This window comes from Eucyclogobius newberryi, unplaced genomic scaffold (assembly GCF_026437365.1).
Source record: "Eucyclogobius newberryi isolate DKJ021-1_F unplaced genomic scaffold, fEucNew1.0.hap1 SCAF_12, whole genome shotgun sequence".
In the NCBI taxonomy this organism is placed as follows: domain Eukaryota; kingdom Metazoa; phylum Chordata; class Actinopteri; order Gobiiformes; family Gobiidae; genus Eucyclogobius; species Eucyclogobius newberryi.
The window spans coordinates 10,714,483-10,741,398 of record NW_027315746.1 but is presented as its reverse complement, the minus strand read 5'-3'; the positions used below and the strand labels follow the sequence as shown (position 1 = coordinate 10,741,398).

The 26,916-nt window shown below is 41.7% G+C and overlaps 1 long non-coding RNA gene across 1 annotated transcript in view; it reads left to right on the top strand.

The window, feature by feature from the left end:
• LOC140356062 (uncharacterized) overlaps window positions 1-24,469 on the top strand; it is a 334,871-nt gene extending 310,402 nt beyond the window's left edge. The window contains exon 2 of the long non-coding RNA XR_011926053.1: window positions 24,413-24,469. This is a non-coding gene — a long non-coding RNA (uncharacterized lncRNA). The remainder of the gene's footprint in view (window positions 1-24,412) is intronic.
• Window positions 24,470-26,916: the final 2,447 nt, after the last annotated feature.

The following is a 26,916-nucleotide window of genomic DNA, read 5'->3' as shown; positions in this document are numbered from 1 at the left end:
TTTCACCGCCGTCCTCCCGTCAGCGCTCCAGCCCAGATTGTTTCACTTCCCTCTTGTTTACGCCGGGCCATTTCTGAGCGATTCGGACGAACTGGAGCAACCATTGTCCCCCAAACGTCACCGCCGCCGCTGATGGAGCCCCTCAGAAACCCCTTCACTCACGAGGGGGCCACATCAAAAGCTGTTTTTTCTGTACGTCGCGCGCCCGCTAAGAGCAAAAAAACATACAGATACCAATCAGCTGTGAATCAGAGCGCTGTTTTTCCCCCCGAGCGGCCGCACAACGCCGGCCTCTGTGTCCCAACGCTCCCTCTGTCTCTCCATCTCGGGACTATTTTGGGTCCTGCTGGCGGAAACCCGTTAAATGAGCAGAAACTATGACACCTCGCCGGTATGAAAATGAGCGCTAATGCACCACTTTCCACATGTGTGTGTGTTGTTTCAGCGGCTTACCCACCGCTCTTGTTTATTGGCCTGTTGATTCGCGCCTGACGTATGCGATGAATGGAAGACTATGCTCGACTCGGCGCGCGGGGCAATGTTTTTTAAAATGTTTCCACGCTCAAGGACGTTGCGAGTGTGGACACAGGTGGAGCAAAAAACACAGGCAAACAACGAAAAACACGGGGCAAATGTAAATGGTAACAGTCTGGGTATTCTGCGTTGGCGAGATATTTATGCTCCATTAAGGCCAGTCGGCGCAGGAATGTCAATCATGTGCAGTTAGAGCGGAGTTGGCCTCGCGCTTTTCCAGGTGCGACGTGGAAAAATGCATTAAATACTTGCACACGACTTATAAAATTCGGACCACCCGTGAAATCTTTATAGTTTATTTTATTGTAGCTGTGAAAAGAAAATGGATAAGACCTGCGCAGGGAAGTGTGGAGGCAAAAAGTCATGCTAAAGTTCTCATGAAGTGTTGTCTGAACTGCCAAAAGGGAGAAAGTAACGTTCAATCCAGTGCGAGAGCTGCCAATGCCGCGGACGAGAGGGACGTATTATGCAAAATGGGCTTTTAATTATGCGCAGTTATGTTCACTTCTTGTTTACCTACTCAGAGTTACAGTTAGAGCCGTTCACGTGTTTGAATAATCTTTATTCTCCTCCGTTCACGATGCCATAACTCCGAAAATACGCGTTTTCACTGACCCCCCACGACGCAGCGTAAAGGAGCAGCAGGAAATCAGCTGCTCGGGTTTCAACTTCATAGATTATAATGATTATAACAGAAAGAAGCATATTATGTCTTTTATTTAAGGAGACATTATGCTTTTTTCAAGTACTTAGACACAGGTTCATTAACTTCCTGTTCAAAAGTGATAAGCCCCGCCTCTTCACAGTGACATTTCACCACAAAAAGCAGCAGATTTACTCAATCAAAATACAACTCTGAGTGATCTCACGATGAGGAACGAGGTTAAACGCTCATTAAAGTTGATTTGGCATAAGACTTCTCCTTAACGAGTTTTACATTCTGGATTTATAACTTTAAAATGTCGTGACACTTGCAAAAGATTGTGCATGTGAACTATCTAACTGTAGATTCTAGATATGAGTTGATATAACAGGTTTAGGCTTGAGGCAGATACAATAGATATGAGGCAATGGTAATAAATCTACCTACAATGGTTTAGTATTCACCTGGAGCAGCGGTGGCTCAGTGGTTAGATTCAGTCCCACATTTACACACAGGCCAGGAAAATGGGATTGCCAGCTCCAATTTAAACAGGTTTTTCAAAATGTACGTAAACTCGGGACGTACGATTGGGGTGTTTTGAGTCAAATCTCATCTCATTAACATCTCATTAACATCGTGTGCAGTTACATTCCTGCTGCGTGTCACAGTAACAGTCCGACCACAGCAAGAGCCGTCCAGAGCCTTTCTACTCATTTCAGATCTACCATCACTGACTAGCACGTGTTCTTTTGTCTTAGTCCACTGCGTTTGAGTTGAAACCTGCAGTAGCTCGAACTTGGGCAGGTGTGGCTACATGTGGTGAATGAAAAATGCAAAAGATATTGTAAAAATGTGGAAAATTACTACACACCAACATGTTGTTTCATTGTGTGTTTAAATTTGCAAAAAGATTCATGCAGAACACAAACCTGCAGCTCTTCTCACGACCGAAGCTGTTAAAAACAACCCAACAACAACAACAACAACAACAACAGCGCTTGGCCTGATTAAATAAGCCAGATACTGTGGGTTCAGTCCAGAATATTCCATCTTAATGTGTCCTTACGTGCGTTCAGTGTGTGCCGAGAAACCCGGGACGCCTGATCTTGATTCCGCTAACGTCGTGACCCAGTATTTGTCCTGGCTCCGTTTCAAAGAAGAGCTGCATTTACTTCACATATTTCATTGTAAACAGTGACAGCTCTGAAATTAAAGCGTTGAATTGATGGGAGCGTTTCAACAGACGGTTTATTCAGAAAGAGTAAGAACACAAGGTAATCTCAGGCAGATGACGCGGTTGATTTACAAAGTATTTCCATGTTAAAGGACGAGCCACAACAGCCTGTTCTTCACGGAGTAAAGATGTGAGATTAGGGAAAGACTGGTTGAACTTTTGGATAAACAAGAACAAATGCATGGTAAATCTAGGTCCAAAAACACGATGAAACACTGATAAGAACAACGCACAACTCATTTCCTGCAGAACTGGACTTCAAACTTCCTATAAGTGATCTGTTCTTTTCCTCTGTATCTACTGCATTGCAACAATGAAATTTCCCCATGTGTGGACAATAAAGGAATATCTTATCTTATCTTATCTTAATCAAACTTGGAAAAAGCTCAATCCACTTCACAATAAACATAACTCCATAACTTTTCCCGCTTCCTTATAATTTAATTCCACTTTCTTGGTGTTAATCAGTAGATATTGGAAATGTTGTATGTTTTTTGAATGTTTTCTCTTAAGGTTTGGTGATGTGCCCCACTGATTGAATCAAAGCAGTTTTTTTTATGTTCTTTTTACTGAGTATTTCATCACAAAAAAGAACAAAAAACAACAAAAAACGGTGAGGTACATCATTAAAAACACAGTCACCACGCCGGCCAGGAAAACCGGAGAAGTGGCCAAGTCCAATTTTTATTTTATTTTTTAACTTAAAAACGCATGTAAACACGGAAAATACGATTGAGGCGTCTTGAATACAATCTTACAGCAGAAGAAAAACCTTTATTTATAGAGCACATTTCATTCACAAACGGTAACACGTCACAACAAAAGAGAAACACAGATAAAATACACAAAACTAGGATAAAATAACAGAAAGAGTCCAGTTTCAATGTGTGCAAGAGAAAACGTAAATGAGTTGATGCTTGTCTTGTTTGTGTTGTTGTGTTATTGTTGTAGGACTTTTAAATCAGATCTGCAAAGTTTTGGAGCTGATGCTAAATTACTAGACGTCCCTGAACATCTCTCAGCAGCTTAACGTGCTCTGTAGACTGGGACAAGACCGGGACAAGACCGGGACAAGACTGGGACAAGACTGGGACAAGACTGGGACAAGACTGGGACAAGACTGGGACAAGACTGGGACGACTGGGACAAGACTGGGACAAGACCGGTCCGACAGGATTATGGGCATGATTTGAGTTTGGGTGTTGAACACACTCTGAGTTCTCTGTGCATGTTGTGATTCAGACATTTAGACAAACTTTCCCACCATTGTCCAACATTTTAGGTATTTTCAAGGCATTTTTTCTGTATTTTTAAGGCATTTTTTTTAGACATTTTGAATTATTTTTTAGGCATTTTTAATATATTTTTTCTTTAGGTATTTTAAAATATTTTAATATATTTTTTAGGCATTTTCAAGTTTCTTTATTGTATTTTTTAGGCATTTTTAATTTTTTTGTTTTTTTTTAGGTATTTTCAAATATTTGTATATATTTTTTCGGCATTTTTAAGTGTTTTTAGGTATTTTTTTGGCATTTTAAAGTTTTTTTTGATAGATATTTTTAGCTATTTTATCTACATTACTGCTAAAAAATAATGTTTCGATTACAACTTTATTCCCTTTATTGTTTTGTGCATCGAACACCTTTTTTTTCCTGTACAAGTCAAAATGCTAAAGTAAATGTCCTACTCTACGTAAACACATTTGACCAAAACCAAATCCACCAAACACTTACAACTTGCCTGTCTCTAATGTCCAGCACTTGCTCCTCTCATTATCATAAACATGTTTGTTTCTCCTAAACTATATGAAAAACACAAGTGATTCAAACACTGCTGTCGCTCAGCGGGAATTGCCTACGACACATAATTCCTTGGCGCTGAATGCAAACCCTTGTTCCCAATTTAGTCCTCGCCCGCCACCGTTTGGTCTGCTCTTCGGTCTGCCATGTCTCAGGGTTGTGGGCGCCGCTAATGACCACTTTGATCCCGCTCAGGTCTGGCCCCGGCTCTTTATGCCACTCCGAGGAAAAAAGATAGAAAACTAAAGGAAAAATAGCCCTGGTGGAGGGGCAGATGGAGGCTTCAGCCACAGGACGACCCGGAGACCAGGAGGAGACCAGGAGGAGACGAGGAGGAGACGAGGAGGAGACCAGGAGGAGACCAGGAGGAGACGAGGAGGAGACCAGGAGGAGACCAGAAGGAGACAAGGGGGAGACCAGGAGGAGACCAGGAGGAGACCAGGAGGAGACCAGGAGGAGACAAGGGGGAGACCAGGAGGAGACCAGGAGGAGACCAGGAGGAGATGAAGAGAAAACCACAAAGAAGGTCACGACAACAAGTTTGGAGACGGAGAAGGGAAATGGTGGTGGAGAAATACAAAAGAGACGAAGAGAAGGAAGAATAAAAGGTTCAGTACAGAAGAGTAGTGTGTGTGACCTGCTTCATCACATCATACATGAAACAGGATTATGAATGAAACATGAGGGAAATGTGGAGACTTTAACGAAGGAACGGCCCGGACTGGATTCTCTCTCCTCTCCCTTCTCTCTCTCCTTCTCTCTCTCCTCTCTCTTCTCTCTCTCCTCTCCCTTCTCTCTCTCCTTCTCTCTCTCCTCTCTCTTCTCTCTCTCCTCTCCCTTCTCTCTCTCCTTCTCTCTCTCCTCTCCCTTCTCTCTCTTCTCTTCTCTCTCTCCTTTCTCTTCTCTCCTCTCACTCTCATCTTCTCTCTCCTCTCACATCTCTCTCTCCTCTCTTCTCTCTCTTCTCTCTCTTCTCTCTCTTCTCCCTCTCCTGCTTGTCTCCATGGAGTTGTTTACTGCTTGTTGCACAATCTGGCGCTAAACTGATCAAAATGTGTCTTTATGTGAGTGTCTTTAGGTGTCACCTCTCCACAGATCCGCTCCGGGTTGAGTTCTGGGTTCAGTTTGAGTGTGAAACGCATCCCAACAGCCTGAAGTGGGAACAAAGTTGTAAAAAAGTGAAGTACTTGGATCGCTTTTTTGGTCAAATGCTGTGCAACCTCAAAATAAACAGATTTTTTCCCCAGATTTGTGCTGGCAAAGGATCATGGGAATTCCTCCAGCATTTTTCTTGTAAACTGCTTTAACTGAGGAAAAACAGCTGACCAACATGACCCGCATATGTGTTTTTGTTGCTCTACAAAGGCTCCTATAGTTGTAGTACAGTTGTATAGTTGTAGTATAGTTGAGTTATACTTCTACTCAAATGTGCAAATACTTTTGTCATTTTGATGTAACGTTAAGGCGCTGCAGTGCCTAGCTATTTTATCCATATTACTGCTAAAAGATAATGTTTCGATTACAACTGATTTCAGGCCTTTTTATATGAGGCTTATCAATTCTGCCGTTTTGAACAGGAAGTGAATGGATCTGTTTCCATTACGGAGCCATTTTAGACCAATATCGCTGTTTACAATGAACAAAATGTCAAATTATAGTCTATTTATGTAAAAGTTCAGTACTAAATTCCTGAAAAAGCCTAGCGTGTCTCCTTTAATAAATGCTTCTCTCGCCCCATTGCATTGTGGATGTTTGGACCTGTCAGGATCTTGGCCTTAAAGTGAATACATGAAAAAATCTCAGTTGCATCTCAGTGATTTGTTTGTGAAATCCTTTCCTGGTTGAAACAAAACCATGTGTTTGAGTTATTCCACTTGCTACAGCTGCTTATCACAGAAAGTTTAATGTGACTAGTTTAATGTGACTCGGTTCAAAAAGGCTGCGAGTTCAACTTGGATCATAATATTTTCTCCTGATTTTCCCTTCGCTCTTCGTCCAATCAACCTCAACTGTCCACAGCCCAGACAAGGTGTTTGGACGGGGACAAAACACCACCTGAAACTCCAACTCCAACAGGAAGAATAGACTGGACAAGACTGGGACAAGACCGGGACAAGACCGGGACAAGACTGGGACACGACTGGGACAAAACTGGGACACGACTGGGACAAGACTGGGACAAGACTGGGACAAGACCGGGACAAGACTGGGACAAGACTGGGACACGACTGGGACAAAACTGGGACACGACTGGGACAAGACTGGGACAAGACTGGGACGAGACTGGGACAAGACTGGGACACGACTGGGACAAGACTGGGACAAGACTGGGACACGACTGGGACAAGACTGGGACAAGACTGGGAAAAGACTGGGACACGACTGGGACAAGACTGGGACAAGACTGGGACACAATTGGGACAAGACTGGGACAAGACTGGGACACGATTGGGACAAGACTGGGACAAGACCGGGACACGACTGGGACAAGACTGGGACAAGACTGGGACACGACTGGGACAAGACTGGGACACGACTGGGACAAGACTGGTCCCACAGGTTTATGGACATGATTTGAGTTTGGGTGTTGAACACACTCTGAGTTCTCTGTGCATGTTTGTGATTCAGACATTGAGACAAACTTTCCCACCATTGTCCAACATTTTAGGTATTTTCAAGGCATTTTTTCTGTATTTTTTTTTTACATTTTAAAGATTTTTCTAGGGATTATTTTAGATATTTTTTCTTTAGGTATTTTCAAGTGTTTTTTTATGGATTTTTAAACTATTTTTTTAGGCTTTTACAAGTTTTTTTTTTATAGGTATTTTCAAGGCATTTCTTATGTATTTTTGAGGTATTTTTTTACATTTTAAAGATTTTTTAGGCACAATTTTAGATATTTTTTCTTTAGGTATTTTTTAAAGATCTTTATATATTTTTTAGGCATTTTTAAGTGTTTTTTAGGTATTTGATAGGCATTTAAAAAAAAATAATTTTTAGGCATTTTAAAGTTTTTTTGTTGTTGGTATTTTTAAATATTTTTAGGCATTTTTAAAGTGTTTTTTAGGTATTTCTTAGTCATTTTAAGGTATTTTTCAAAGGTATTTTTAGCAATTTTATCTACATTACTGCTAAAAAATAATGTTTCGATCACAACTGATTTCAGGCCTCTTTTTTTTCATGTTCCAAGTCAAAATGCTAAATACTACTTTACGTAAACACATTTGACCAAAACCAAATCCAACTCCAACAGGAAGAATGCGCGTTTGAATGTATTTAAAGATGTTTTTGAGCGCTGTCCGGTCCACCTGTCTGCACCTGTCTGCACCTGTCCATCCTCACAGTTCACCCAGGTTCAAACCCACTCCAGTTTAACACGTCCTCTGTTAGGATTTCCTCTTTATCGCGCACATAAATTCAATAATGAAACGCCAACAACTTTTTTTGACGCGGCGCATATTTCACATCCCGCACGGTTTTTGACGCGTTGCAGCTGTTTTACGAGCGCTCACATCGCTCCATCTGCAGGCCATTTTCCCCCTGAAACTCTACACGTCCAGCGCTTTTCGGAGTTTATTATGAAAGTTATCCGAGTGGGGATTTTCGCTTGACTGTTTTCACTTTTCCGTCTTATAACCACTTGGAGCTCTGAAAACACATGACTGACCTGCAGGTGCAAAACGCTCCGGACGCCAACCAGAATTCAACAGGATTATGAATGAAAACATGGGGAAATGTGGGGACTTTAGCGAGGGAACGGCCCGGACTGGGATTCTCTGAGTTTTACTGCAGTTGGAGCAGATCAAACTGTGCAAAATGTGCAGAAAACGCTCAGTGAAAATATTATTCTAGGCATTTATTGTGTATGGAGCGTGAAATGTTGAGTATTTATGATGAAGCGGGTCCTTTAAACATGTGATTTTCATTTTACAAAGGCGGTTGTTGGAGTAGGTTTGATGTCGATGTTTTGGTGGTGATTGAGAAATACACAAAAACTATGCAAAGAAGAGTTAACTTCAAATTCAATGAAATCTTTGGCACTTGTTTTGATTTTAGACCAAAAAACAAAGAGGAAATCTGCTTAAATACAGAGTTAAATACTTAAAAAAACAGTGTGATGTTGATGTTTGTTCCAGCTTTAATGGTGCGTTCACACTTGGAGACTTTGGAGACTTGATTTGGTCCTGTTTTAGTCCTGGTTTACTCCTTCCAGGTTTAGTTTATTCTAGTTTAGTCCTAATTTGAATGTGTTTTTAGTGCAAATATGAGCGCGCCCCGAGTCAAGCTGAGGATGAAAAACAACGGTACATTCTGCAGACTTTATTGTCCAGTTATAATACGTACATTTAAGAGCCTCATTTCTGAGATTTAAGGCAGGATTGTGATGAGTGTGGATGTGTTAGAATTATCTCAGGAGAACATCAGAACAGGAGGTCACACATTGTAACACGTCGTCCCCAAAGCGAGTTTATGTTTTGAGCTCATCTCACTTTTCTACAAGAGCGTCACATCTGAATCCAACAAGAAATGTGAGAAATGTATTTTCTCTCTTTTATTATCTGTGTTTAAACTTAGAGTTAATACTGTGGATAATGACATGCAACACAACATGTAACACAACATGCAACACAACATGTAACACAACATGTAACACAACATGCAACGCAACATGTAACACAACATGTAACACAACATGCAACACAACATGTAACACAACATGCAACACAACATGTAACACAACATGTAACACAACATGCAACACAACATGTAACACAACATGCAACACAACATGTAACACAACATGTAACGCAACATGCAACGCAACATGTAACGCAACATGTAACACAACATGTAACACAACATGCAACACAACATGTAACACAACATGTAACACAACATGCAACGCAACATGTAACACAACATGTAACACAACATGCAACACAACATGTAACACAACATGCAACACAACATGTAACACAACATGTAACACAACATGTAACACAACATGTAACACAACATGCAACACAACATGTAACACAACATGCAACACAACATGTAACACAACATGTAACACAACATGCAACACAACATGTAACACAACATGCAACACAACATGTAACACAACATGTAACACAACATGCAACACAACATGTAACACAACATGTAACACAACATGCAACGCAACATGTAACACAACATGTAACACAACATGCAACACAACATGTAACACAACATGCAACACAACATGTAACACAACATGTAACACAACATGCAACACAACATGTAACACAACATGCAACACAACATGTAACACAACATGCAACGCAACATGTAACACAACATGTAACACAACATGCAACACAACATGTAACACAACATGCAACACAACATGTAACACAACATGTAACACAACATGCAACACAACATGTAACACAACATGCAACACAACATGTAACACAACATGTAACGCAACATGCAACGCAACATGTAACGCAACATGTAACACAACATGTAACACAACATGCAACACAACATGTAACACAACATGCAACACAACATGTAACGCAACATGTAACGCAACATGCAACGCAACATGTAACGCAACATGTAACACAACATGTAACACAACATGTAACAGAACATGTAACAGAACATGCAACACAACATGTAACGCAACATGTAACGCAACATGTAACGCAACATGTAACACAACATGTAACACAACATGTAACACAACATGTAACAGAACATGTAACAGAACATGCAACACAACATGCAACGCAACATGCAACGCAACATGTAACACAACATGTAACACAACATGTAACACAACATGTAACAGAACATGCAACACGACATGCAACACAACGTGTAACACAACGTGCAACACAACGTGTAACACAACATGTAACACAACATTTAACAAAACATGCAACACAACACGCAACACAACACGCAACACAACACGCAACACAACACATAACACAACACGCAACACAACACGCAACACAACACGTAACAAAACACGTAACAAAACACGTAACAAAACACGCAACACGACAGGCAACACGACATGCAACACGACACGCAACACGACACGCAACACAACGTGTAACACAACGTGCAACACAACATGTAACACAACACGCAACACAACACGCAACACAACACGCAACACAACACGTAACACAACACGCAACACAACACGCAACACAACCCGTGACACAACACGCAACACAACACGCAACACAACACGTAACACAACACGTAACAAAACACGTAACACAACACGTAACACAACACGCAACACAACACGCAACACAACACGTAACAGAACACGTAACAGAACATGCAACAGAACATGCAACAGAACATGCAACACAACATGCAACACAACATGTAACACAACATGCAACACAACATGCAACACGCAACACAACACGCAACACAACACGCAACACAACACGTAACACAACACGCAACACAACACGTAACACAACATGCAACACAACACAACACGTAACACGACACGCAACACGACACGCAACACGACACGCAACACGATACGTAACACGACACGCAACACGACACGCAACACGACACGTAACACGACACGCAACACGACACGCAACACAACACGCAACACAACACGTAACACAACACGCAACAGAACACACAACACGCAACACAACACGCAACACAACACATAACACAACACGCAACACAACACGCAACACAACACGCAACACAACACGTAACAAAACACGTAACACAACACGCAACACAACACGCAACGCGCAACACAACACGCAACACAACACGCAACACAACACGTAACACAACACACAACACGCAACACAACACGCAACAAAACACGTAACAAAACACGTAACACAACACGCAACACAACACGCAACACAACACGCAACAAAACACGCAACACAACACACAACACAACACGTAACACAACACGTAACACAACACGCAACACAACACGTAACACAACACACAACACGCAACACAACACGCAACACAACACGTAACACAACACACAACACGCAACACAACACGCAACAAAACACGTAACAAAACACGTAACACAACACGCAACACAACACACAACACGCAACAAAACACGCAACACAACACACAACACAACACGTAACACAACACGTAACACAACACGCAACACAACACGTAACACAACACACAACACGCAACACAACACGCAACAAAACACGTAACAAAACACGTAACACAACACGCAACACAACACGCAACACAACACGCAACAAAACACGCAACACAACACACAACACAACACGTAACACAACACGTAACACAACACGCAACACAACACGTAACACAACACGCAACACAACACGCAACACAACATGCAACACAACGCTGCAGAGCGGCTTTGTACATAGATTAAATATCAGGTTCTCTCCCCCTGACTCCAAGTGTGGGCATGCTCGCTCTTTCTCCTCTCTCCTCTCTCTCTCCTCTCTCTTCTCTCTCTCTCTCTCTCTCTCTCTCTCTCTCCTCTCTCTTCTCTCTCTCCTCTCTCCTCTCTCTCTCCTCTCTCTCTCTCTCTCTCTCTCTCCTCTCTCTTCTCTCTCTCCTCTCTCCTCTCTCTCTCCTCTCTCTTCTCTCTCTCTCTCTCTCTCTCTCCTCTCTCCTCTCTCTCTCCTCTCTCTTCTCTCTCTCCTCTTTCTCCTCTCTCCTCTCTCTCTTCTCTCTCTTCTCTCTCTTCTCTCTCTTCTCTCTCTCCTCCCTCTCCTCTCTCTCTTCTCTCTCTTCTCTCTCTTCTCTCTCTCCTCCCTCTCCTCTCTCTCTTCTCTCTCTTCTCTCTCTTCTCTCTCTCCTCCCTCTCCTCTCTCTCTTCTCTCTCTCCTCTCTCTTCTCTCTCTTCTCTCCTCTCTTTGGGCAGAACTTGCAACATTCCCCTAAGGGATTTTCACCCCTTTAATGAGTAAATAAAGACAACCACACACATGATGCTTTCTGTCTTCCATAGCGTTTGGCACAGATTCATAAAGAGTAACTAGTTCCTTCTAAACCTGACGCACGGTTCCAAAGGAACTAGTTGCACTAGTTGGTTTAATGCCACAAAGTGAAACCTGGCCCATGCTCACATACTGCAGGTTTTGTGCAACTGAGAAGCAGATCTTATCAGGATTAAAGGCTTTTCGAATGACATGTTGTGATTACAACACATCATCTTGATGATAGCTTCAGCATTGAGGTCAAACTGAAATAAATCCTACAGTTAGATCAACATGTATTCATTTCACTGATACAACATGATGGATATTTCCACCAATCAATTTATTATACTAAATAACTATTGATTCTGATGTATTGGATAAATGAATGTAATTAGACTACGTTTTCCAGGATGTCTCATAATGTTCCACAGTATGGCACAAAACGTATCTATTGTGACATTTTTTCAGTTACAAGTGTTTTCCTTTTTTCTGTCTTTTCTCTAAGGATCCTTTGGGCCGAAGCCTCTCCAAACACGACAGCACATCGTGAAACGGGGACGTGCAGTAAGGACTCTGCAGCAAACTGTTACGAGCCGGATCCAAACTCATGACGCTGCTAAAAAATACACATGAAAAACATTCATTCTGTGAGTGTGCTCGCCTCTCCACAGATTTGACCAGTAACTCGGCTTAGTGGCGTCCCCTGCTCGTCTCCATGTAGATAGATAACTCTAAGTTAACTGTGTTCCTCCTTCTGCTCGTATCACACAGAACTGTCCATCTCAATAGCAAATCATCTGTGCGGAATATAACGCGGTTTTCAAGCCGCTCAGAGAAACAGTGTGTTGCAGAGTTGTTGGTGCACATGAACTTTAAACACAAATCTACTTTATATAATATTTTAGCAGCAAGACCTTTCCCTCGTTCTCTATTTAGATGAACAGAATTAGGCTTAGGTTTATTATAAATTCTTCAAGAAGTAAAGAAGTGGTGCCTTGATATCTGCACTCATTTAGAAACACAAAACATGGCAGCTTGTCTGTGTAACACTTCAACATTAACACATTCTGCAATCGCCTTGTAAATTTACCGTAGCCAAATCCAATTCCATTTATATTAATACACCAAAATCACGAGAGCAGAGAAGCAGATTAAACAAGGTTCACAGAAAATTAGCAAGTGGATGAATGTCTTTAGACCCTCCTTCTCGGCTACAGAAAATCTACAAAACCCTTTGGGAAAGAGCAGAAACGTCGAGGAGAACCACAGACTCCCACAGACAGAGATCCGACTCCCACTGACAGAGATCCGACTCCCACTGACAGAGATCCGACTCCCACAGACAGAGATCTGACTCCCACAGACAGAGATCCGACTCCCACAGACAGAGATCCGACTCCCACAGACAGAGATCCGACTCCCACAGACAGAGATCCGACTCCCACAGACAGAGATCTGACTCCCACAGACAGAGATCCGACTCCCACAGACAGAGATCCGATCCTGAACCACTCAGGACAGAGCCTGGAATGAGCCTGGAATGAGTCGGTTATGAATATGAAAGTCCACAAACAGCGACAGTGTTGAGGATTCCATCAGGGGTTTGTGTCAGTGACAGGTGTGAATCCTGTTGGTAAAGGACAAAGCAAACATGTAGAGTTGACATGCAAAGCTGACATCACAGTTTGTTCTGGAAATTCCTTTGTAAAATGAGGCTGAAACGCGACAAAAAAAGCATGTTGTATAACCTCATCATATGTTTACCAAGCACCAATGCCATTTCTGTTCAACTGTGTTCAAAGGTGAAGACATGGAAAGACAAATATTGAACTTCAACATCATTAATAATATAATATGATAACGGATAAAGAATTATGAAAGCAGAAAAGCAGTGCACTAAGTTATAGATGGAAAAATAAATTAAAAAAACAACGATAATAAAACTATAATACTACTTTGGCAGCTAAATTACTATTACTACTAGATAAAATACAACAAGATTTACCGTATTTTCACTATATTCACTTTAAGGCACATTTAAAAGCCTTTAATTTTCTCAAAAAACAACAGTGCCCTATAATCCAGTGTGACTTATATATGGATTCATTCTGATTGTGCTTTACTGACCAATTTTGTGTGGCACACGTTTTGTTTCGCTTAATGCGCCTTATAGTCCGGTGAGCCTTATATATGAAAAATGATCGAAAATAGACCATTCATCGTCAGTGCGCCTTATAGTGCAGAAAATATGGTATACTGTTTATCCTGATACTGTTACAACTGTGTTACAACTATGGCCACTTCCTCTAATGTGAAACTCATACTGTGTTTCTGTCCACCTCGGGCCCATAGTAAAAGCACTGCACACTTGTTGCACTCGTTTCCTTGTAACAGAACTCGCTTGTCTTTCTATCTTCCCGATGAAGACATTCCTCGTATTGACTCAGTGACTCACGCTGTTTGCTCTCGGCTTTAATCGCTCCAGTAAATACGACGTGAACCGACCAGAGAACCAACATCCTGTTTGCAATCTCAACAATCACCCAAAACCTTTGCACTCTGAAGGTGCGCACTGAAGTGGCACTCGGATGGAATTAAGAATGCGTATGAATGTTGCAAAAATGTATTACAATATTGACCAGAGCTAGACACACAGCACTGTATAACTTACTGCTGCTGCTGGATAAGATAAATAAGATACTAAATGTCTCTTTGATGCCAAATTATTCACTGTTTAATTCACAAATCCGCTCTTTAGACCTGGTTTAGATTTCATCTTCGATTCTCCCCATGGTTTTCTTTCATGGTAAAACAAAACTGAAATGAAAAACATCCACAGGACTCACTTGAAAATGATTCATAGAGTCTTTGTGGGACTTTCCTGGTTAAATAATGTTCAAATGCAAAACGTTTGCTTCATAAAATAATGGATAACCAACGTTTACCATTCTTATTTGTCTTAAAGGTGCACTAGGTTCTGTTTCTGGTAGAGGCCAGAGCCTTCTTTCCTCTGCAGAAATGTTGCCGTTTTGCCTGGAATGTTCCCCAAAATGGCATAAACGTAGCGATCTCCATGGAGACAAGTGGTAAACACAACTGACTAATGAAAGAAGGAAAGTGAATGTTATACTGTGGAACATTCCAGAGACAAGCAGGTGACGAACGCTCCAACAGAAAAGTTACTGTACATAGCACCTTTAATATGTATTTTTTGGGGGGAGAAAGTGAATGTGCAGTGCTGTTTTTTATTCTAAGTTGTTTTCCTCTGCATTTGTCACTCGACAGGGGCATTCTTGCTTTGGGCCCACGCTATTGTCTCACACATTGCTCGTCTCAAGTTTGTTTTTATTGGCGGTTGACTTTATGCGAGTGGGCGCTGTCAGTGGTGGAAAAGGAACCAGCAGAGACATTCATAGACGGAAAACCCTGCCTGTTGCTCAAACTCGATCACTTGTCTCGCCGATGTAAACCCTGGAGTCGCGTTCCTTTACATACAAACGAATGGTGAAGCCAATCTTCATCCGTAAAACTGTCAAACAATGTCATTTGTCTGATCTCCTCACAAATAACATGTAAAAGAGCAAGTTTAGTGTCACTAGATGCTGACCAGAAGCACACACAGTTAGCCTTTAGCTCAGCTGCCAGAAGACATGGAAGAAGAATAAAAAACAGCCAAAATGTGTGTAGAACGCTAACTGCAGATACGAGCTGAATGCTACTGCGATGCTAGCTGTATTTTAACATCTACAGAACAATCAGCTGACTTTTTTTGCGGTAACACTATGTCAAAAACTTCCATTAAGACTTTAAGTTGTGCTTTAATATGCAGTGTTTACCAGGAAGTGTATTAGAAAAAGCCGTGTTTCCCATTGAATCAACTGGAGCCGGCCTCGTCCCACAATGTGACGCGCCGACGCCCGTATCACTGCAGAAGATTGTACTTTTATACGGTCCAGCCCAAAAGAGACAATTCAAACAGTTGGATATAATAGTGAATTCATGAGTCATTTGCATTTAGTGAAGACTTTGTGTGGATCGCTGCAGGTGCATTACCGGTGGAGCGATGCAGTGGTCCGATGCAGTGGTCCTATGCAGTGGAGCAATGCAGCGGTCCGATGCAGTGGTCCGATGCAGTGGTCCTATGCAGTGGAGCAATGCAGTGGTCCTATGCAGTGGTCCTATGCAGTGGTCCTATGCAGTGGAGCAATGCAGTGGTCCTATGCAGTGGTCCTATGCAGTGGAGCAATGCAGTGGTCCTATGCAGTGGAGCAATGCAGCGGTCCGATGCAGTGGTCCGATGCAGTGGTCCTATGCAGTGGAGCAATGCAGTGGTCCTATGCAGTGGTCCTATGCAGTGGTCCTATGCAGTGGAGCAATGCAGTGGTCCTATGCAGTGGTCCTATGCAGTGGAGCAATGCAGTGGTCCTATGCAGTGGAGCAATGCAGCGGTCCGATGCAGTGGTCCGATGCAGTGGTCCTATGCAGTGGAGCAATGCAGCGGTCCAATGTAGCGGTCCAATGTAGCGGTCCGATGCAGTGGTCCGATGCAGTGGTCCGATACAGTGGTCCTATGCAGTGGAGCAATGCAGCGGTCCGATGCAGTGGTCCGATGTAGTGGTCCGATGCAGTGGTCCGATACAGTGGTCCTATGCAGTGGAGCAATGCAGCGGTCCGATGCAGTGGTCCGATGTAGTGGTACGATGCAGTGGTCTGATCTAGTGGTCAGGTGCAGTGGTCAGGTGCAGTGGTCAGGTGCAGTGGTCCGATGCTCGGGTTTGTCCCTGTCAGAGTGGCTCCACGTGTCCAGCTCCACGTGTGTCGGTGGTTATGACTCAGGCACACGTCTGTGTTTGCCCAGGACTCTGACTCACGCTCACATTCCTCTCAGACGGGATCCGCTCCGGTGATCTGTTCTCAGGGATCTGTTTGAGTGGCACCGGTCATCTTAAGGCTTACTGCGCCGGGCGTTGTGACGGGGTTCGTGCAAAGTAGAGGTTTCTGCAGGTGCAAATGCTGCGAGAATGCACGGGATAGTTACATAATATTGTACAGTATTTATGAACGTTGAGTGTGTTGAGTTTGTTTACTCAGCTTCAGGCGAAACTATGCAAACTGAACTGACTCCGTGATAACTATTTTCAAATAAAAGAAGTTTGTGCATTTTGAAATGATATTGTTGCTCTGTTTTTGATAAAAGCATCTCTGCAGCACGCGTTAGACTCATGATTATTAGTTAGTTCATGTTTATTTGCCCTTTGTAGTTTAAAAAATACAGGAAAATGTCTGCAAAAAGCAAACAACATAAACACTAAATGTAACAAGAAAGATTTTTGACACTGAAATAAAAATGATCACAAAAAATGTAGTTCAATCATCATCAATCATTAGGCCAAATAATTAACTTTATTCTTTTACGCAGTCGTTTAATGGGTCTGATGTTTCAAGTCCAACCATCACATTTTTGTCTATGATTCAGATGCATCTTCTTGTGTGAACGTGTTGAGATGCTGTGTCACATCTTTCACATCCATAACCATCGTGAACAACAGCACGTATATACTTTTTGTAGTAGTACTAATCCATCTTGTTCCATGTGATCTCAGGTGGTCAGTTTGTCCGTTGAGGCGTGTGAGGCTCGTCCTGCAGAAGGTCTGAGTCACAGGACAGTCACTCATTGATTCACTTCACCTCCACACGCACGACTTTGGGTGGTGAAACATAACCTGATGAATTCCTAAGATTAATTCTATAATTACATTTGTTTGAATAGAAGATGCTACAACTATAATCCATTTGAGTTTTGCAATATAATCCATATATAAAGACTTTTACGCCACTGTACGCCATCAGGCTACTCACCGATACTGTATCATTAGGCATTTCTATAGACTGTATGCGTGAGTGGACATAGCTAACTGCTAACTGCTAGGAAGTGAGCCTGCGTGCTAATCGGCCCCTCGCTTTCTTCTGAAACATCTGCGCCTCTTTCTCTGTAACTACTGCTGTCAGAGTCGACATTCTGGTCTTAAAATGTCATAAATTAAAGTTTGATGAACAATAATAACCTTGACCAATGAGGTGCCTTTGTTCGCCGAGGTTCGGCTTTAGCTCGCGTTAGCAACAGGTTTGATTGACAGATAGAACGGCTCGTCGCTGAGGGAACGAGCGAGTAAGAGTGAGTTTTTGCCTTTGTTGACTCTGTGTAGACTTTAGCAACATTAGCATAACAGAGCATGGAAGTACATTTCTTATCTGCAGAAACTGAAAGGCAGCGCAGGAGCAGGCTCACTGAGAAAATAATACAAGTGCTATCAATACTTTTTAACTTTCACCAAACACAGGCCCCTGTGGAATTCTTCGATTCTGAAATGTAGGAATCCTGATTTTGATTTCAGTTTAAATGAACAAGTCGAAAATGGGACAATTCCAACAATTCAACGTTGAGGACAACTGGAACGCAACATTATTTTCCTCCAATTACTGTATTATCCGCACAATAAGGCGCACTTAAAAGCTTTTCATTTTCACAAAAAGCAACAGTGCGCCTTATAGTCCAGTGCGCCTTGTATACCGGATCACCAAAACAAGTTCCTATGTTTGTGAATTCTGTTCATTGACAACCTTTTCTAATTCAGATTCTGATATATGAAAAATGATTAAAAACAATAGACCATTCATTGACAGTGCACCTTATAATCCTGTGAGCCTTATAGTGCTGAAAATACGGTAACAATGAACAAATAAACCCAGAATATAAACTCTTTACAAACATCTTATAACAGGGAAAAGACACGTAGGCCTCATGAAGAGCATATTTAGTGCAGTGCCAGAGTTTACATTGCTTTTGTGTCTATGGTTATTTTGGCACCGGGTTTATTATTCAAAAAGAGGCGGGCTTTATTTACATCTCGCATACCAGTCTGAATAAATCTTTCAGCTGACAGTATCTCTCGCATCGAGTTCAAAACAACGCAGCCCATCCCTATCACAGCCACTTCTGAACATGCGTGGGCAACCGTCTCATAGACCAAGGGTTACAACTTTTGCGGAGACACGACTGATATGAAGACGCTGGAGCTGCAGCGTATCTTATCTGCGGCTCCTGATGTCAACACAATCTACAACAAGTGGAAAAACACCTATAAATGAGTTGAGAGACGGGAGAATGCCCTGTAATTACTGCGTTTTATGGGGCCGATGGCATTAGGCTTGTGAGGTCGGAGAGGCCGAGGAGGCAGGCGCAGCTCAAGACGTTAGAATGAAGTTATCGACAGGTAATTCGGAAAACACGAGGGTGAATTATGGTTTAATTAAGATTGTGACGTGAAAACTAAAGTTGGTCATGTTACATTTCTTAGATGCAGAGACGAAACACTTCCTGGTGACAGTAATGAGACCTTTAACACAGAAGAATAGCCCAAAAGTGACAATTTGAATACCGTATTTGAACTGGAATCCATTTTGCATTTGTTTTTTACTTGATGCTTGTATCACAAACGATGCCAAGTACGTCCAAATCATTGTTGCTTATTTTTATGCAACAATATAAAGGTACATTCTGCAACATTTCTGCTCTACTTCATAGAGATGTCGTTGGTTTTCCTGAATGGTCCATAGCATGACCTTAAACTCATCTAGCTTGCATTTAACATGCATTGTTCTTACTCAACTCTCTACAAATGTGACCTGTGTCCACAAAGAGAGACGTGTCTAATGCAAAACTGTAGAACATTTTGCGATAACATCAACACGGAGACGTGGAGTCGGCACGTGCACTTATGGATATTTATATGTTGTTTTTAATACCTGAAGAATCTGTTCAGAAAGGTACAGCAATCAGTATAAATTCTAACCAACATTCACAATAATCATCATAATAAAGACAGTTCCTCAGGCCAGTACCATCAGATAGAAAAATGACTTATTGTTATGCAGTATTTTGTATGTACAATTAACTTTCTAAGCACAGCAGTCAAGTGATGTCAATATCAATGCTGCAAATATAAAATAAATAAATGTCCAGAGAGACTGTAGAGATTGTAACTCTTGTACAAGTGGGCTAAGCTAGTTAGCAAACCTTCTGACTCAGTTCTCAGCGCTAAAAAAGGCCAAGCACTCTCCGCTAATTTGACTAATTTGACACAATATTGGTGTCTAGTTATCTGCCCCACTCATTGTGACTAATTTGCACTGACAGGCGTGAATCCTTAAGAATCTCTGGTATCAGCGCTCAGACCTCACTTTGTATCACGTTTCACCCGCTCCTTAAACCAGTCTCTGTCTAAAGAGTGGCTTCTTTAAATGACCTAAACATCTGCAATGTTTTTGCACAAAAGCCGTGGAAACACAAGCGCTGAGTGAGGCCCGTGTCCTCGTGGTCAACCAGAAAGTGCAGCGGGTTAATCCTGGTTGAGCACAGCCTTCTCTCAGCGGCTAATGCAGGCTAATGCAGGCTCTCAGAAAGACAGGTCCTGCTCACCTGGGGACGGCACTTTGACCCCGCGATGACTCCAACGACATGACAATAAAGTGACAGGAGCTGTAAGAAAAATCTGAGTAATTTATCACTCAGGAATTTTTTTTTAAGTAAATCAATAGTGTTTTACAAGCACAGAATCGAAATAGGGGAATCAAGGGGAAATAAATCAAGCAACAACCCAGTCAACAACATTTTTTATTTTATTTATTTTATTTATTTTATTTATTTTATTTATTTTATTTATTTTATTTATTTTATTTATTTTATTTATTTTATTTATTTTATTTATTTTATTTATTTTATTTATTTTATTTATTTTATTTATTTTATGTATTTCATGTATTTTATGTATATTGTTTTATTTTATGTATTTTATGTATGTATTTTATGTATTTATGAATGTATTTATTTATTTACTTACTTACTTACTTACGTGAAATATATTGTGGGGCGTGTCCATTCCTGGTCTCCATTAAAGAGGCGACAGACGGTTCTGAGAACACAATCTTGTTAAAATCCTTGCAACAGATTTTTCCCAGAAGATGAAAGAACTGACTTATTAAAACAAGTGAATACTGAGTTGTCAAGTCAAGACAAAATAAAAGCATTTAAACGCATTAAAAGCATTTAAATGCATTAACTCCATGAGCAACATTTTACTGACTTTACGAGATGTTTCTCAGACGATAAAAACGTTTTTTAGTCAACTCTCTGGAGTGATGGTTATGGACTATGCAAACACTGGGAATGTATATGTATTTTTTTTATCACAATCATAGCCAGTGTTGGGAAGTAACTAAATAATGTAACTAAAATAAATATTCCTAATATTCATTTGATGGTATTTAGAGTACAGTTACTTTCTGAAGATCAGAAGAATACATTAAAGTATTTGAACACACAATTTAGGCTTCAAACGTCACGGAATTTGTGAGAAAAACAGAAAAAGCAGCTGTTATGGTGAGTGCACGTGCATAGATCACTTATCTTATAAATAAATGCAGAACAAACTGTGAAACAAACAAAAAAGCTGTTTCAATCTTATGTCGTGTACATTTGAAAACAGGTATTCATTATTCTGTAACAAATACATTTTCAAAGTACTCTTCCCAACACAGCATCGTTATCAGACTAAAGTCAACAATATACCGTCATTTGCTTTAAATTCTCAGCTGAACACATATTTTTAGCAAACGTCTTAAAGAGAAAACATTTGACAAGTTGATTATAATTATAATAGACGGAAACATCCAGTCAAACGGCTTAAAACTGGGATAACTGAGACGCTTTGCAAGTGACAGTGACAGTGACAGTGACAGTGACAGTGACAGTGACAGTGACAGTGACAGTTGACGTTCCTCTTATCATGAAATATTTGAAATGCATGGGTGAGTTTTCAAAGCCGTCTGCAGGAAATCAAAAGTCTGGCACGCAGTCAAAACAAACGCCGAAACAAGAGAACAGGTTATGGTGCAGAAGATTATGTGCTGGGACGTCCTGATCTGTGTCTGAGAGCGTGTGTCTGTTAGAAAGTACACAACAGCAGTACTTTTATTCATTTTTAAGTCTCAGCTTCGAGCAAACACAAATATATGAATGAAAGGAAGCAGGAAAATGAAGAAAATAGTTAAAAATGTGCACAATTCCTTATCAAAATCCCTACATTTTGTTCTTTATATGAATAATATATGAATAAATGTGAGCAGGAAAAGGAAGAAAATTGTGAAAAATATGCACAATTCCTTATCAAGAGTCATTACATTTGGTTCTTTACTAGTTACTTTTACTTTTTAACTCTGAAAGTACATTTTTACACAGGTTTGTCAACACTTTTACAGGCAGATTTCCTTACGTGACACTTTTTACTCTTACTCAAGCGATCATTTTGCTTTTACACCTGTACTTTTACTCAAACAACAACCTGCACTACCTCTCCCACCACTGGCCCACAAGTCATGTCCATTGTACTTTTAAAAATAGCTCTGTTTGTAAAGCATTGGGCATTTTATCAGTTTCGTTTGGACATTTCTTTTCACCGTTTGGCTCTTATCGCGCAGATAATGCCGAGCCTAATCACCAGTGTAAATGTGTTGAGGCCCATTCTGAGGCCTCCACTCGTGACTAATGCGCAGACTAAGGGCCCCGCACACGCCCCTGGCCCCACACAACACTCTATCTGATTCTTGTGTTTGGGCAGTGCTAATAAATCTCTCCCTGACGTGCCACCGGAGGAGTGTTTGGAGCCGAACAAGCTTCTAAACACCGTTAGCACATTCCTTTGTTTACCTGCCCGTTCTAGTTCTAGACACGCCCACTTTATACTCCATGGCAACGCACGAGTCAAACGATTCCTTTTGAAGTGTGAGCCGGGAACAGGTTTGTGGGGGAATTGGCGTTTGATTATGTTTCTTGTCTGACGCTGGCGGGTGACGTGCGCTCAAGAGGTGAACACGATGTCTTTGAACTGCGTGTGCGGAGCAGGTCGTGCTGTCGCGTCCAACATGAAACTTTTATTGACACGTGTTGTTGTTCGGAAATAGAAAATATAGTAATGCACGTCCACGGCTGCAGTACAGAAGGACGGCTGAAGGGTTTGGTCACACTTTGCCCGTAATTCCAACTCAATCAACAGTTTGCTGAATGTCGCTTCGTGCTCTTCGCCCCCATTGTACAAGCTCACTGCCGTTGACAACTTCTAAATGCAAATGTAAAGAATATTCAATCTGCACGCTCTTGTTTGGGTCAAAATATGAGGAGGTTTGAAGCGATTGTGCATAACAAAAGCTTAGTAAATATGTAGTTGTAGTTGTGGAGCGTTGCCGTGGTGTTGCTAAGGGTGCAGTCATATTTGTCTTTGTTTGTTCTTAAATTGTGCACATTTTAGACCTGATGTGGACTTGGTTTGGTCCTGTCATTGTTGTTTCCTGGTCTAGTCCACGTTTAGTTGTGAGTTTTAGCCTTGGTTTAGTCCCAATTGACATGACAAGCGCACCTTTTGTGTCACACTCAAACTTAAATAAAATAAGGTTGAATATGTTGTTTTTGGGACGGTCATGGGACGGTTTGCAGCCGAGTGTGAAGCGGCTGGGATGAGAATCAGCACCTCCAAATCCGAGGCCATGGTTCTCGACCGGAAAAAGGTGGCTTGCCCTCTTCAGGTGGGTGGGGAGTCCTTGCCCCAAGTGGAGGAGTTCAAGTATCTCGGGGTCTTGTTCACGAGTGAGGGAAGGATGGAGCGTGAGATCGACTGGCGGATCGGTGCAGCGGCTGCAGTGATGCAGTCGCTGCATCGGACCGTTGTGGTAAAGAAGGAGCTGAGTCGAAAGACAAAGCTCTCTATTTACCGGTCGGTCTACGTTCTGACCTCACCTATGGTCATGAGCTTTGGGTAGTGACCGAAAGAACAAGATCGCGGATACAAGCGGTCGAAATGAGTTTCCTCCACCGTGTGGCTGGGCGCTCCCTTAGAGATAAGGTGAGGAGCTCGGCCACACGGGGGGAGCTCGGAGTAGAGCCTCTGCTCCTCCACGTCGAGAGGAGCCAGCTGAGGTGGCTCGGGCATCTGTTCCGGAGCCTCCTGGGCGCCTCGCTCGGGAGGTGTTTCAGGCATGTCCCACCGGGAAGAGGCCCCGGGGAAGACCCAGGACACGCTGGAGAGACTATGTCTCTCGGCTGGCCTGGGAACGCCTCGGGATCCCCCCGGAGGAGCTAGAGGAAGTGTCTGGGGAGGAGGAAGTCTGGGAGTCCCTGCTCAGACTGCTGCCCCCGCGACCCGGCCCCGGATAAAGCGGCAGAAGATGGATGGATGTTGTTTTTGAACTTGACATAAAGTCACAATTACATTTGATGCCTGTCTCCAAGTTAGATTAAATATGATTTTGAACTCTACAATGTGCAGACTGCATGAGAAGTTTACTAGTTACTTCAGTTTAGTCCCAGTAAAAGTCCCAAACCAGAATAAAATCATAAAATCATCAGAGCATATTCTACGATAAAACACACAAACTAAAATGACACCTACAAACAAGTTCTAATAAGCAGAAAGAAGCACGTAACCAAAAGCCTCACACTTGATTATGTTTAATGAAGCTGGCACGCAGCCGGGTCACGAGAGGTGAGTGCGTGTGAGCGCAGACTTCAATCCACATTTACCAACACGTTTCAGGTTCTTTAGTGCTGCAAATCACACACATAAAACATAAATACAGTTCTGCAGTTTTTGAAATAGTTGGAGAATTGATATTTGTGCTTTTGTCAGTACAGTCAGGGTCACGAGAGGTAAGCGAGCTGAAGCGAGCTGCTCAGTACAGTGCAGCGTTGCGTCAGAAAAAACTATGCCAAATGAACATCGGTATCATTTTGCTCGGAGGCGTGTGGATTGTTGTTGTGGAGAACCTGAGGGGGAAACACGCTCGGGTCGCGGGAGGTGAATGATCTCACAATTTTAATGAAAAACTATGAAGAACAGATGGAACAATTCTCTAGATTTATATTGCAACAGCAAAACATCACAACAGATGAGCTAATTTACAGAGTAGCACCAAACAGCACCATTGTTTTCATCTGTTATGGACATTCAAAGGACAGAACTCTGATGGTGTGAATATTTATGGCTTGTAAAAGTATTAATTTGACAGTTCCAGATCCAATTATAGCCAGGCACTCAAATATCTAGTGTTTGACATCAAGTTTATGTTGTATTTATATGTATTTTTGGAGAAAATGGCCTTCTTGCATCATATCTGAAATGCACGCTCCTCTCGGTTTAATTATCTCGTATCATTTACTTCGAACAAGTTAAAAAGTAAAAGAAAATGACATCCTCCCTTGTAATTAGTGGTTTGAACATGTACCGTCTGGCTGATGCTTTGTGTCGACAGTTTGCAGTACCTCATCAATCCCGGCCCAGTATTTCAGAACACGTAACAGTGATGAGCTGCTGGACAGCCACAGTTTCTCCAGAATACGTGTTTTTCAAGCTCATTCGCAAAGTATAGTAGTAGTAGTAATAGTACCTCCAGCAGAAAAGTTACACAGTGCAATTACAGGTGTTTATGATGTATAAATGGTGGTTTTACGCCAATCAAGAAGCAGTTTGTCAAGAAAAAACCTTTTGATAATCTACTCCATATCATCACCACTACATACTGTCTAATAAAGCCAAAAAAGACACATTATTTACTGACAAAAAAGGTGTTTTCATATATTTTTATTTGATCTGTATCTGATATAAGAGGAACTTTGGCCCATGCAACTGGCTGCTAGGTAACGGTTATGTCAAAATAAAGTCAAATTATAAACCTACACGATTGCCAAAGTAGTATTTTTATTATTTTCCAGGCACTTAAAAGAAGAACACGTCATGTACCTGAAGACGTGGGCCATGGGAGAAGAGAAACGCTGAGTTCTGAGTCTGTGAAGTGCTGCCAGTTTAATCAAATGTACCACAAATATTCGCTTATATTTTGCATGAATCAGCTTTTGGTGAGATAAATGACAAGGTACAACGTGTCAACATTTTAATGATTTAAGTTTCAATCTTAGTGGGTTGTGTAAGAACGGACCAAATGGACAAAGCTGCATGGAAAACAAACATCTTTTATAGTCTTTTACATGATAATTGTGAAACATCCTCCAGTCGTCTCCAGTATTTATCCACATTGTACTGTGTGTGTCGTATCGCTGCGCAATAAAAGTGTAATAAAGCGGCTGTGGGCTGACCTGCCTGTAAAACGGAGCCTGTATCGGTATTTTAAATGGATCATAAAGTGAGTATGCGCTGGTGTTGACACAGAGGTAAATAAAAGCCACTATCTCCGTTTTGTCTGTCACTGTCCACTGTCTCTGCGAAGGGAAGTTACTGTTTAACACCTGAAGTAACACGTCTCCTTCAGCAACAGGAAACTCACTCTTTAAAGAATAGTTCAAAGCTTCAGTTGTAGTCATCTGGACTCAGTTTGAAAAATTAGACGTTTCGACTCTCATCCAAGAGTCATTGTCAATAAAAGAATTTAGATCGAGAACTCCGATATTAATACTGTTCTGTGGTAAGACCCGCCCATTGGGAGGAGCCTTCCTGAAGTAGAAAGAGTTGTTTGTTTCAACAGAAACTCCCCCCTTGTATCTACCGAGCTAGCCTATTCAGAATCTTAATGGGCTATTAGAATCCTCTTTGTCTTTGTGAGACCCTGGCTCAACTACCCTGAGTACCTGATTAGCATCTAAATGTCCTTGTC